This window comes from Mus caroli, unplaced genomic scaffold, assembly GCF_978045245.1.
Source record: "Mus caroli unplaced genomic scaffold, Mus_caroli_1 scaffold_2, whole genome shotgun sequence".
Taxonomy (NCBI): Eukaryota; Metazoa; Chordata; class Mammalia; order Rodentia; family Muridae; genus Mus; species Mus caroli.
The window spans coordinates 157,224,392-157,238,230 of record NW_028227257.1 but is presented as its reverse complement, the minus strand read 5'-3'; the positions used below and the strand labels follow the sequence as shown (position 1 = coordinate 157,238,230).

Here is a 13,839-nt window from a genome sequence, read left to right as displayed (position 1 = left end):
CTGTTTTGATGTGCAGGAAATGTGTCCTAGCAAAAGCCCAGAGATTATAATAGCACCTAAAAGTCAATATTTTTATGTCCCAAGTAACATATTTGCTTATTTATTATGTTTAAATATCTGCTTTTGTGGACATATCCTAAAAAGAAACCTTGGTTATTGCCCTCTGGGAACTCAATCCAAACCTGGGAAAATTATACAAGAAACTAGAGGCTATACAAAAATCTAATGAATTTTGTATAGTATACTTACCTAGAATGTATGTATGAATACTCTGAAAAGAACCTAAAGCATAAGAAATAAGTATGTATTAGAAACTCAGAACTATCTTACCACTATTACAATATTTATAACTTTGTTTTACTTTATGACTTTAAGCTATTTTTAGTTTTATGTTTCTTTTGTCATGCTAATTACAAATATGTGATATGAGCAAGATTTTCATCTGAACATCATTTGTTAGAAGTCATAATAAGAACTAAAAGATTCATACAAGGTCTTATACAATACAAATGTTCAGTTTTACAAATTTATTTTGAAACAATTTATAGGTATAAATGAAAAGATGAGAAAGTGATACAGAGAGGGTGCTCTGTCATTTCCACAGTATATTCTAGAGTTGGTCTGCCTAAGCTTTAGGAAGCTCTTTTAGGAAAAAAACAAAAAAAAAAAAAAAACAGATTGCTTAGAAGCATGCAAACTCTATATCATGAACAGGAAAAATGTGGATGCAATCAAAGTGGCCCAAGGACTTTACTCCAGGAAATCTGATGATATTGTCTTCTCAAATGAGTCTAGAGTATGTCTAGTTGAAAAAATAATTAACTATGATATGCATATTTACTATTTAATATTTGCATAAATATATCTTACAGATTTTTTTAAAATTAAGTAAAATGGGATTATGAATTGTGGTCAGTTTCCCAGTGGAGATAGCAAAAGTGAGGTTTGACCCAATATGGTGTCAGGTAAGATAAGGCTTTGCTGAGAGAAGCTTCTGTCTCAGGATTGAGATGCAGTAGGTTCCCTTTGAACATATGATACTTTATATTATTGAACATTTTAAAATATAAAATGGCTAGCTTCCTACATAGCTGAGGGGTGTAGCTTTTGTTACAATTTGAACTGGATGATCATTGGTGCCTCTTTCACCTCTTAATTTTTATTATCAAGCAATCTAGCTCTTTTTAATTTGGTGAGCTGTGAAAATTACAGAGTTAATACTCAGTTGAGCCTACTCCTAGTATAAATTATGGAAGAACAAATTCTTTTGACCTGTTGCTGTAATCCTTAATTAATTAATTAATTTATTTATATTCAATGCACTGCCCCCCTTTAGGTCCCACCCTCCCTGAGACCCTCTCCCCATTACCCTCTCTTTCTCCTCTGAGAGGGGCCCCCTCAGGTTTCCTCCACCCTGGCACATCAAGTCTCTGTCAGTGTTATCCATATTTATAAAGGCTATAAATTGCTTTCATAATATATTAATAGTCCAGACCTTATAATGGTTTTGTCTGATGAAGTTATGTTAAATAAGAGAAATTGACATAGAAAAACCTGAAATCATATATTTCACAAATTACATTGTATAATGAAATCTAGTGTTGTCAAGTACTATTTAACCAACAATAGAACGTTTAAGGCATGTAACTGAAATGAGTTTGCTAATTAGATGCAGCATTTTATAAATGTTAATCACCGATTCTGCAGAACCAGAGAGCATCTTTTGATCTCAGTAATCACTTTAAAAGGCCATAAAGCCATGCAATTCCATTTGAGTTTTGAGGTTCAAAATTGAATCAAGAGAAAAAATAGAGTTCTTAATTGTTCTTTGATGTTATTTAAGCTAGTAATACTATGTTTTTATAATCATGCTATCCTCCAGACTGCTGCTTGTCAACTTTGTAATGTAATCCAGAATTAGGCAAGAAAAAATAACATAGATGTTTGGTTTCAATATAATGCAATTAATAAAAATGAATACAATAGGTGGGGAATTTAAATTTATTTTTTTAAGTTACTATTATGGAAGAAATTGTGAGAAAGGGTAACCTTCACTCTTTCCTGGATAATCCACCTATAATCTCAACTATGATGATACTATTTTGGAGAAAATACTACATTGGTAAAAATGAATTAAAATTAGAACTCTACCTATGCAAGCAAGTGGTTATATAGTATTTAGCAAACAATCAAACAGTGTCAGGGAGCCCCCATGGGACTGATTCTATACAGTAAAATAGAGCTACATTTTCAAACCTAGTGATTCGTAAATGATACCTAGAATTCAATTTGTAAGTCTGGTAAGTTGGCTCAATGAGGGTACTAAAATACATATGGTAAAAGGAAAGAACCGACTTCTGCAAGCTGTCTTCTGATATCCACATGCCCACTATGCCATGTGTGAGTATTTATGTATGCAGATGCATGCATGTCTACAAATGCATAAACACAGACACAGATACACACACGGGGAGAGAGGTGGGGGTGCACATACAAATAAATGCACAAACATATATAAAGTAAAAATTTTAAAAGACTTTAGCTTGAAAACACTCTGAATTTTAGACTTCTCAACATTCTGTACATCAGAGAATCAGACATATATTTATTAGTTCTTTAGGTAGACTTAAATATTAATAAAAGCCAAGAGACCCATTCAAAGAGCATTAAAAATGTTGCTGACAGTATTTATTTTGAAATCATATCTAATCAAGATTTTTAGAAACTTTAAACTGCAATGTGGAGACAGAAAAATATCAGCTTGGAGCAATGGCAGAGATATTAGAGCTATTTATCCATACTTTAAACTTTTACCAAGTGGCTTTCTTTTTGCAATTTATAGAATGAAAGCAGTGAATACTTAAGAAGAAAAAAAGAAACTTTAATAGCCGAAAACTGGCAAGGTTGGAGAAAAAATAGGAAAAACTAAAGTTCCAAAACTTACAAGGCCTTGTTGTTTAATCATTGTGTCTAGTAATTTTTAAAAACTGGTAAATTTTAGCAAATTTATATTGAAGAATTAATGTAAATCTGTTGTAGCAGAGGACTGGCTATAGCCTTGCCTCTGAATGAAAATCCTCCTATTTAGCCTCCTTTATTCTTGAAATTACAGGCACTCACCACAATGCATGATTTCCAAATAGACTGCATGATACAACAATATGAGATAAATTTTACAAATGCAATAGTCATTTTATATCCCAAACGAAATAAATTTAAGATCTCATATTAACATTAAAAAGCAACTATATATCATCCTCTCAATTACTACCAAAAAGTATGAATGCAAGCCAACTTCCTTTGTAATTTTAGATGTAAAAAGGGGACATGAGTAAAACAGCAGTAAACACTCTTTTCCTGGTGATGACAAAGGTCAGGGATGCAATCCTGCCAAACTATCACATGCAGTGAAGAAAAACTCCTAGGAACCTGGATTTATCATTCCCAAGTTATACAAATCTTTGCTTTGGAACAGAACTGGTTCTAATATACTTGCTGAAGCCTTTATCAATTTGCTTGGCTGTGATTTGAGAATGTTTCTTTCCAAGAATATTAGGAAGATTCAAAATTAAGTATGTCAGAAGGTGTGGGGCATTGGGCTCTGCACAGACAGGCTGGTCTCCAGTTGAGCTGAGGTCTGAACCCTGAGGATAGTGATAATTCACCTTCATGACATGGTAGGTGTTCCCTTATGCTCCTGGAACTCTGGCCCCTGCCTAAGTTACCGGCCCCCACAGCCCCCACAAGAGAAGCATGGTCAGTAGTCACATAGGCAATGGCCCAAGCTTCTGACCTTCAGGCTAAACTCCTCCCCAGTTACCTAGCAACAGTAAAGACCATTAAAAAGGACTGTTTAGCCCCACCTCACTCTCTTACCTCTCAGTCCTTTGTTCTCTTACCTCTCACTTCTCTCACTCCTCTTTCCTTTCTCTTTGTCTTCTCCTCTCCTTTCTCCTCTCTCTTACTCTCTTTCTCTCTAGCCTTTCCCCCCTCTTTCTCTCCCTTCTCTCTTTCTCCCTGCATTTCTATAATAAAGCTCTAAAACCATAGAGAGTCTCTGAGCATCAAGGCCCACTGCACTTGGAGGATGGGTCAGGCTTTCTCCTAATGAGACATTTCTAATCTCCCGTTAGAAGGCCTTCCTGTGCTTCAGTCAAGATCTGCTATGCTCACTCTCACAGGTGTTAGGAACTTCTTCCCTCATCCCTCTCTCTTATAACCCTGGGGCTTTAGCAAGGTAGCAGTGGGGTTCACCGGGGCTTTAGCAAAGTAGCTCCAGGAATCCCAGGTAGAGCTGCCCCTTGGCCACCCCCTGAAGAGTGGGTCAGAGGCTTGAATGCCCACCCAGGGATGAGTGGAAGGTGTTTGGCAGCTCTCCCACATCGAACAGACCAGAGAATAGGTAAAACTCTGGCAGGGCATGGGTCTCCCCCCCCCCCATCCCCAGGGTCCCCTTTTTAGTTCCCAACAAGAAGGGAAAAACTCATGCACAGATAGAAGCTGAGAATATAAATACTTTCTAATATCTATTATTTTGTATTGATTCAAGATTCTTAAAAACTGAGGCCATTTCCAGTATACCATAACATTATTCCAATCAAAGAAAAGCCTCAGTAGCCCATTGTTACTTTCCATTCTCTTGACATTAGAGATCTTGCTAACATACGTGGCTGACTGGGAAACAAACAAGATGTGTATTTTGGGACAACAGTCAAATAAGAAATAGAAGCCAAATAGTGTTTTTAGGTATTTGGCTGCCTGAATAGAAACCATGGAACAGAGCACAAATCAATATTGGTAGAAAAGTATAGCTGCATGTTGAATATAGCTGAGCATATCATGAAAATATTGTACATGCTATTTAAATGTGCAGGCAATTCATTACTGTATTTAAAAGAGAAAATACAGATTTGAAATGATAATTGTTTCAATGCCTAGATATTTGAATGTTTCAATAAAGATAAATTACTATTAAAATCATTTAAAACATTTACTTTAAGTGTTTTCTAAGTACTTTTAATAATTGAAAGAAGAACACACACACATTAATGAAAAAAGATCATGAGAACATCAATACAGGGAGAGTAAATTGGATTGATCAACACGATGCTGGTCAAGATGATAGTAGAAATTGTATAAAAACATAGGACTGCAAAGAAGAAAAAGAGTATTAGAGGCCAGTATGGTACTGTCTACCAATCTTGATGCATGTCTGAGTTCCTGAACTCACATGGCAGAAGTAAAGAACTAAGTCATGTTAGTTGTTCTCTAACATCTACACATGTGCTCTCTCTCTCTCTCTCTCTCTCTCTCTCACACACACACACACACACACACGAATAGATAGTTGGATAAATAGATATATCCATCAGCCCTAAAACAGCTCAGCTCTAAAAACATATCCTCTTTCATTAATATCATTGGTGAACTTAACACATAGTTAAATACTATCTAAGTGCAGAAGTAAACTTCAATTTATGTCTATGCAAGTTATAAATTGAAGGAAATATATTTTCTATTAAACAAAAAATTTAGGACCTAGGTTTCTTGCAGTTAAACAGCCCCTCAACAATAATACAGGGGATATTAACAGAAGAACAGCATCCCAAAGTGAATACTTTAGAAATGTCTGCTGAAGACTATCTTCCTAAGGCTAGCTGCTGAGCTGCTAGCAACTCATCTATCCATGACTTCATGCAGCATGGGCATCCTTCCTGGATCAGAAATCATTACCTTTAATGCTGCTAATTGTTTTTCTGATGTTCTGATGAATACTTGAGAAAACAACTTAAAGCGAGAAAATATCTAGTTGGTTCATGGCTTCAGAGGTTCATGGCTGGATTTCTACTTTGGGCCTGTGGCGATGAAGAGCACATGACAGCAATAAGATAAGACAGAGAAATGCAGTCATTTTGTGTTTGCTAGGAAGCAGAAAGAAAAGCAAAAAGAAGTCAGGGCCACGATAGACCTTTGAAAATACATTTTAGGATACATTTCATGCAACTAAGGCCAACCTTTCATAATTCTACCAACTCTCAATAATCTAATAAAATTTTAATCTACTATACATTAAATCATTGATTATATCACATCAATAGGTGTGCTTTATCCATTTCTTAGTTTATTTTCAACCCATTCAAGATGACAGTCATGATTAATCATACAGTAATACAGACATTAATGATAGGGTTACTGAATGAGAATTCTGTAAGGGCAAAGATGTGGACTTTTCTTCAGTTGTAGAAACCGAATGTAGAAGTAGATGATGAGAAACAGAAAAGTGACCACAGGAAAGTCTACTGAAACTCTGCTCCATCTTTATTCCTGTGCATCTTGTAGGCAGGACAAATTTTGAGTCAAAATGTTTATGGATAGATTGATGTCCCCACCCTTCATTGGAAGTCCAGCCTGGCTACAGGAGGTAACCACTTCAGTCTCAGATAGCGTCACCCCCATAGGCTCCCAGAGCCTTATCTGTCCTAAGTTTCCAGCTCTTCAAAGAGATACACCCCCCCATGATTTCCATTCTTTCTCCATATTCCCCTTCCTATCCCCATTCCCTTCCCTACCCTGTCTTCTACCCAGTTCCCTCTCTCCAGCCATCTCTGGTGAGTATTTTATTTACCCTTCTGGGTGAGATTCAAGTATCCTCTCTTGGACTCTCCTTGTTACATAGTTTCTTTGAATCTGTGGACTGTAGCATGTTTATCCTGTACTTTATGACTATTGTCTATTTGTGAGTACATACCCTGTGTGTCTTTCTGGGTCTTAGTTATCTCACTCTAGTGGTTTGATTAGGTTTGGCTTCAAACACATAGACTAATGTGTTTGAATGTTTGGACCACAGGGATTAACTCTATTAGGAGGTGTGTTCTTGTTAGAATAGGTGTGGTCTTATTGGAGAAAATGTGTAATGGTAGAGGTGTGCTGTGAGGCCCACTTCTACCCAGTGCAGATGAGGGAGTCTGCTGCAGCCTTTGGATCAATATATAGAACTCCACAGTCTTCCAGCACTATATCTGCCTTGACAATGTGATGCTTCCCACCATGATGATAATGGACTAAACTTCTAAAACTGTAAACCAGTCCAAATTAAACGCTGTCCTTTATAGGAGACCGGGCGTGGTGGTGCACACCTTTAATCCCAGCACTCGGGAGGCAGAGGCAGGTGGATTTCTGAGTTCGAGGCCAGCCTGGTCTACAAAGTCAGTTCCAGGACAACCAGGGCTACACAGAGAAACCCTGTCTCAAAAAACAAAAAACAAACAAACAAACAAACAAAAAAAGAGTTGCCTTGGTCATGATGTCTTTTCATAGCAGTAAAAACCCTCACTAAAACACTCACCCAGGATGATATTTTCTAGTTCCTTCCATTTGCCTGAGAATTCTATGATGTCTTTGTTTTCAATAGAATTAAATGTTCCATATCATTTTTAGCCATTCTATGGTTGAGGATCATCTAGCCTCTTTGCAGCTTCTGGGTATTATTAATAGTGCTGCTAAGAACATAGTTGAGCAAGTGTGCCTGTAGTAGAGTGAGACATCTATTGGGGACATTTCCAGGAGTGGAATAGATGAGTCTTATGGTAGAACTATTTTCAATTTTCTAAGAAACTACCAAATTGATTTCCAAAGTGGTTGTATACGTTTTATACCCACTAGCAATGGAGGAGTGTTCCCATTCCTCTACATCCTTGCCAGCATGTGTGGTAACTTGAAATTTTGATCTTAGCCTTCTAATGGGTGTAAGATGGAACCTCAGAGTTGTTTTGATTTGCATTTTCCTGATGACTAAGGAAGTTTAACGTTTCTTTCTTTCTTTCTTTCTTTTTTCTTTCTTTCTATTTTTTTTTTTTGAGGACGAAAGACTTTATTATTGTTCATTCCATTTTAGGAATACAGTCTAATGTGTTAATATGGACACAAGTTAGCAGCAGGAAGCTCAGGAGGGATAAGAAGTAAGACTGGACTATAAAAGCCTCAAGGCTCATCACCAATAATCATTTTCCTTCATCAAGGTTCTTCATTCTAATGGTCATGAAGTCTTCAGAATCAACACTATAAACTGCAGACCAGGTATTCAAACAGGAAGATAGGGAGGTCACACATGCAATGATGAAAAAGTGATTAACTTTTAATAGTATTAAGGTAGAAACTGAAGTTTATGTTATAGGAAACTAAAATCAAGATTGTTTACTTACAGAAATCATAGTGGTTATTATTCTGTTATATACTAATTCAGTAAAGAAATTTAACAGTTATGAGGAATTGGAGTATCAATTTATGGTTACTTTGCTAGAATAAACCATTTATGAAAATAATTAGATTCCATTTGATAAACTAATACATCATGCTTACAAAAAAAGGATAGTAAAGTATACTATCAGGAGATAAGTATAAATTGACTATAAGAAAATAGTTTCTAAAATTCCTTGAAATGTCATTTTGATAGCTTTATCTCTTATATGTAGAAGTCTCCTTAATTCTTCAAGACATAGTTCAAAACACACATTTATAATGATATTTGCATTAAAGCTTAGTATATTATCTTCTTGATATACTTTTGACCTTTAGTAAAAGTTTTACTTTACTTTTTGTTGTTGTTTTATTTATTTGTTTAATCTTCTTTTAGAGTCCAAACTTTATCTCCCTCCCAGGCACCCTCTGACTGTTCCACATCCCACACCTTCTCCCCCAACCACCATCTCCATGAGTATGTGCCCAGCCCCACCCTTGCCCCCACGGAGACCTTCCCACCCCCTGGGGCTTCCAGTCTCTTGAAGGTTAGGTGTATCATCTCTGACTGAGTCCAGACCCAGCAGTCCTCTGCTGAATATGTATTGGGAGCCTCATATCAGGTGGTGTGTGCTGCCTGGTTAGTGGCTCAGTGTCTGAGAGATCTTGTAGTGCTGGGGGTGGGGGTGGGGCGAGGTTTGTCCAGGTTAGTTGAGACTGCTGGTCTTCTTATAGGGACATTATGAGTTTTGCAGGCAAATGGATGGAACTAAAAAATATCATCCTGAGTAAGGTATCTCAGACCCAAAAGGACATGCATGGTATGTACTCACTAATAAGTGGATATTAGCCAAAAAAGAAAATGTACAGAATACCCAGAATACAATCCACAGAACTCAAGAAGATTAAGGAGTCCAAATAAGGACTCCTCAATCCCGCTTGAGAGGGAGAAGAAAGCAATCACTAGAGAGAGGAGGAAGGGAGATGGGTAAGAAAGGGGATAAGAAGGAGAAGAGGCAAACATGATCAGGTGTTGGGTAGGTGGGGGGAACAGGACTGAAGCCCTGAAGGCCAGGAGAAAGAATGGAAACAGGGAACACTGGAAGGTAGGAGGGAGGGGGACTCATGGAATATACCAGAGATCTGGAAGGTGAGAGACTCTCAGGACTCAAAGGGAAGGACCTTAGATGAAATGCCCTAAAGTGAGGAGAGGGAATTTGTAGGGTCCACCCAGAGACAAAACTTGAGAAGAGCCTGAGGAAAAGAAAGTCCAGCAACAAGCCCAAATTGGGATCCAGCTCAAGGTGAGGCCCCAAGACCTAACCTATAGTTATGCTATGGTGTGGTCCTATAAAGGGGACTATCATGAATGCCCTCCAAAAGACCCAATAAGCACCTGAAAGAGTCAGATGCAGATATTTACACTGAACCAATGGACAGAAGCTGAAGACCCCTGTGGTTGAATTAGGGAAAAGCTGGAAGAAGCTAAGGAGGAGGTTGACCATTTCTTTAAGTGCTTCTTGGCCACTAGAGATTCATCTGTTGAGAACTCTGTTTAGCTCTTTTATCTAGTTTTTAATTAGGTTATTTGCTTTGATTGTGTCTAATTTCTTGATTTCTCTATATATTTTGGATATTTCTTTTTCTGTCAGATATGGTAAAGATCTTTTCCTATTCTGTAGACTGCTGTATTGTCCTATTGATGGTGTCCTTTGCCTTATAAAAACTGTTTAGTGTTAAGAGGTCCTATTTGTTAATTCATCTTAGTGCCTTAACTATAGCATTCTGTTCAGGAAGTTGTCTCCTATGCCAATGTGTTCATGGTAGTTCCCCACTTTCTCATCTCTTAGATTTAGTGTGTCTGGTTTTAAATTGAGATCTTTGATCCACTTGAGTTTTGTTCAGGGTGATAAATATGGATCTACTTTCATTTTTCTACATGCAGACATCCAGTTAGATCAGCACAATTTGTTGAATGTACTTTTTCCATCATTTTTTCCATCGTATGATTTTGTATACTTTGTCAGACATCAAGCCTTTGTAGTTTTGTGCATTTATTTCTGTGTCTTTGATCCAATTTGATTGATTAAGCAGCCTGTTTCTAAACTAATACTATATAGTTTTTATTAATATTGCTCTTAGTATAGCATGAAATCAGGTATGGTGATACCTCCAAAAGCTCTTTTATTGTACATGGCTATTTTAGCTATCATGGGTTTTTTAATTTTTCCATATGGAGTTAAGAATTGCTCTTTCGTCAGGCATGGTGGTGCACACCTTTAATCCCAGTACTCGGGAGGCAGAGGCAGGCAGATTTCTGAGTTCGAGGCCAGCCTGGTCTACAAAGTCAGTTCCAGGACAGCCAGGGCTACACAGAGAAACCCTGTCTCAAAAAACAAAAACAAAAACAAAACAACAACAAAAAAAGAATTGCTCTTTCGCTCTTCGTATCTCAGCTGCCTCGTGGTCAGGAAGTCATGGAGGAAGACTAGTGCCTAGTATTTGCGGAACCTGAAAACTTCCTTAAGCTGCAGTTGTAGTGCTGGTCTCGTAGGACATTCAGCAGGTGACCCTGTCACCTTCCAGGTCTCCATATGGTCAGCCAAATCTGCATAACTGTAAATCAAACACTAAGAGCCTTGGATGGATAAAGGTCAAGGAGAGTATAAAAAAGGATCCAGATTTATTTACTTGACACAAGTCCCTGCTAGTCAGTGCCAGCTCCAGGTTCCCTTGGGCACAAACTCTGGATGGTCCCATGGTGTGCAGAGGACTCTCCACACAATCTTTGGATCACTGGTGAAGGGAACACAACATTGGTTCCAATCCAATTGTGACGGGCCTGTGACAGCAGGAGCAAGGACACAGGAGCCCTGCCTGACCAGCGGCTCACATTCCTCCTGATAGGTACTGGAATACCTTGGTTTCAAACACACCAGACAGGCCCCCGCCAGTCCTCAGAGGAGACACCACTTACAGGCGCAGTAACACACCCAGGATTTAGGATTCCAGGATCCCAGAATAACAGAAGCTTCGTCATATCAGGATCTCAGGGTCTCAGAGGAAGCTTGACTGCCAAGAACTCTGATATATCCAGAATCTCAGGTTCACAGGAGCCCAGAATCACAGGATCACAGATAAAGGTGGACTCTGAGGAATCCTGAATCAACTGGGATTATAGGAAGGACAGGCTCCAATCATATATATTGAGGGCAGCAAGCAATTGAGAAAATCAGATGGCAGGAGGCAAGCTTAAGATCAGAAGCACAGAAACCAAGGTTACTTGGCATCATCAGAACCAAACTCTCCCACCATACCGAGTCCTGGATACACCATCACACCAGCAAAGCAAGACATGGATCTAAAGTCACTTCTCATGATGATGATGGAGGACTTTAAGAAGGAAATACAAGAAAACACAGGTAAACAGCTAGAAGCCTTTAAAGAGGAAACACAAAAATCCCTTAGAGAGTTACAGGAAAACACTACCAAACGGGTGAAAGACTTGAACAAAATCATCCAGGATGTAAAAATGGAAGTAGAAACAATAAAGCAATCAGAAAGGGAGATAACTCTAGAGATAGAAATCCTAGGAAAGAAATCAGGAACCATAGATGCGAGCATCAGCAACAAAATATAAGAGATGGAAGAGAGAATCTCAGGTGCAGAAGATTCCAAAGAAACCATGGACACAACAATCAAAGAAAATGCAAAATGCAAAAAGATCCTAACTCAAAGCATCCAGGAAAACCAGAACTCAGTGAGAAGACCAAACATAAGGATAATAGGAATAGATGAGAATGAAGGTTTTTGTTTGTTTGTTTGTTTGTTGTTTTTCTCAAGACAGGGTTTCTTTGTGTAGCTCTGGCTGTCCTGTAGACCAGGCTGGCCTTGAACTCAGAAATACACCTGCCTCTGCCTCCCAAGTGCTGGGATTAAAGGCATGTGCCACCACTGCCTGGCTGAGAATGAAGATTTTCAACTTAAAGGGTCAGTAAATATTTCAACAAAATTATAGAAGAGAACTTTTCTAACGTAAAGAAAGAGATGCCCATGAACATACAAAAAGCCTACAGAACTCCAAATAGACTGGACCAGAAAAAAAAAATTCCTCCCAACACATAATAATCAGAACAACAAATGCACTAAATAAAGAGAGAATATTAAGAGACTAGTCCGCTGTGGTGTGGAGGCAGCGGCAAGCCATTTTTGGGGGAGGGGGCGGGCACAGAGTCAGGGCGAGCAGAGGTGCAGGCGTTGGCAGAGCGGAGCAGACGCTCCCCATAGGGAACACGCTGACCTGTTGCTGGTCCCCCAATGCCAGTCCCAAGCTGGGCCGGCGCTGGGGCTGGCAAAGCCTGACTAAGAGTCTGAGGTCTACGAGGCGGCAGCTGGGGACGAGGTTGCGGTAGCGCCAGCACCCGCTGCAGCCATGGAGCCCGCTGAGTTGGATTTCAGAGCCCTCGAGGGCCACCACCTGCAGCATCTAGTTTTGGAATCAAACTCTTCCAACCACCCGAGGGCAAGCACAATTTTCCTCAGCAAATCTCAAACGGATGTGCGTGAAAAGAGGAAGAGCAACCATTTAAACCATGTATTTCTAGGGCAGCTTACTAAAAAGTATAGCTCATGCTCAACAATATTTCTAGATGACAGCACAGTCAGCCAGCCTAACCTTAGAATCGCAATAAAATGTGTGACCTTAGCAATATATTACCACATAAAAACAGATGCAAATAAATCCTTGGACATTTCTCACAAGAGAGAAAGTTCCAGAGGAGTACTTTAAGCATGACCCTGAATACAAATTTATTTACACTTTTGTTCCTACGCTTTTTAGTGCTGCACAGCTGACAGCAGAATGTGCAATAGTGACGTTGGTTTACTTAGAGAGGCTCCTAACTTAAGCTGAGATCGACATTTGTCCCACCAACTGGAAAAGAATTGTTCTGGGAGCCATTCTTCTTGCCTCCAAGGGTTGGGATGATCAGGCTGCATGGAATGTAGACTACTGCCAGATCCTCAAGGACATTACGGTTGAGGACATGAATGAGATGGAAAGGCATTTCTTGGAGCTACTCCAGTTTAATATTAATGTTCCTGCCAGTGTTTATGCCAAATACTACTTTGACCTTTGCTCCTTAGCAGATGACAACAACCTGGACTTTCTGTTTGCTCCTCTCAGCAAAGAAAGAACACAGAACCTAGAGGCCATTTCAAGATTGTGTGAAGACAAATACAAAGACTTTTGTAGAGTTGCTATGAGAAGATCTTTAAGCACTGATAATTTCATTGGTATTCAGCACTCTAATGCCATCCTCTCTTAAGAGAGAGACTCGAGGAGTAAGAACACCAGGGACTCCTCATAGACAGTCTGGAGCAACAGCACCTCTCCTGATCAGAGAGCAGCAGAGGTGGGACTCCACGGTATGCGAAGACCTCGGATTCAAGAGACTCTGGACAGTGACTGCTGACTCCATAGGAAAGAATGGGACCTTGTCAAAGCAACAACTCTCTGTCCTTTGTAATGTAAACGGTTACAGAAACCACTCCACAGCAAAAGCGCTGACTACACAGATACTGCTTACCATGTAGGCCAATGGG

General features: G+C 39.1%; 1 pseudogene; it reads left to right on the top strand.

Annotated features, from left to right (window-relative positions):
* LOC110289976 (cyclin-Y-like protein 1 pseudogene) overlaps positions 1-13,562 on the top strand; it is a 52,609-nt pseudogene extending 39,047 nt beyond the window's left edge.
* Positions 13,563-13,839: the final 277 nt, after the last annotated feature.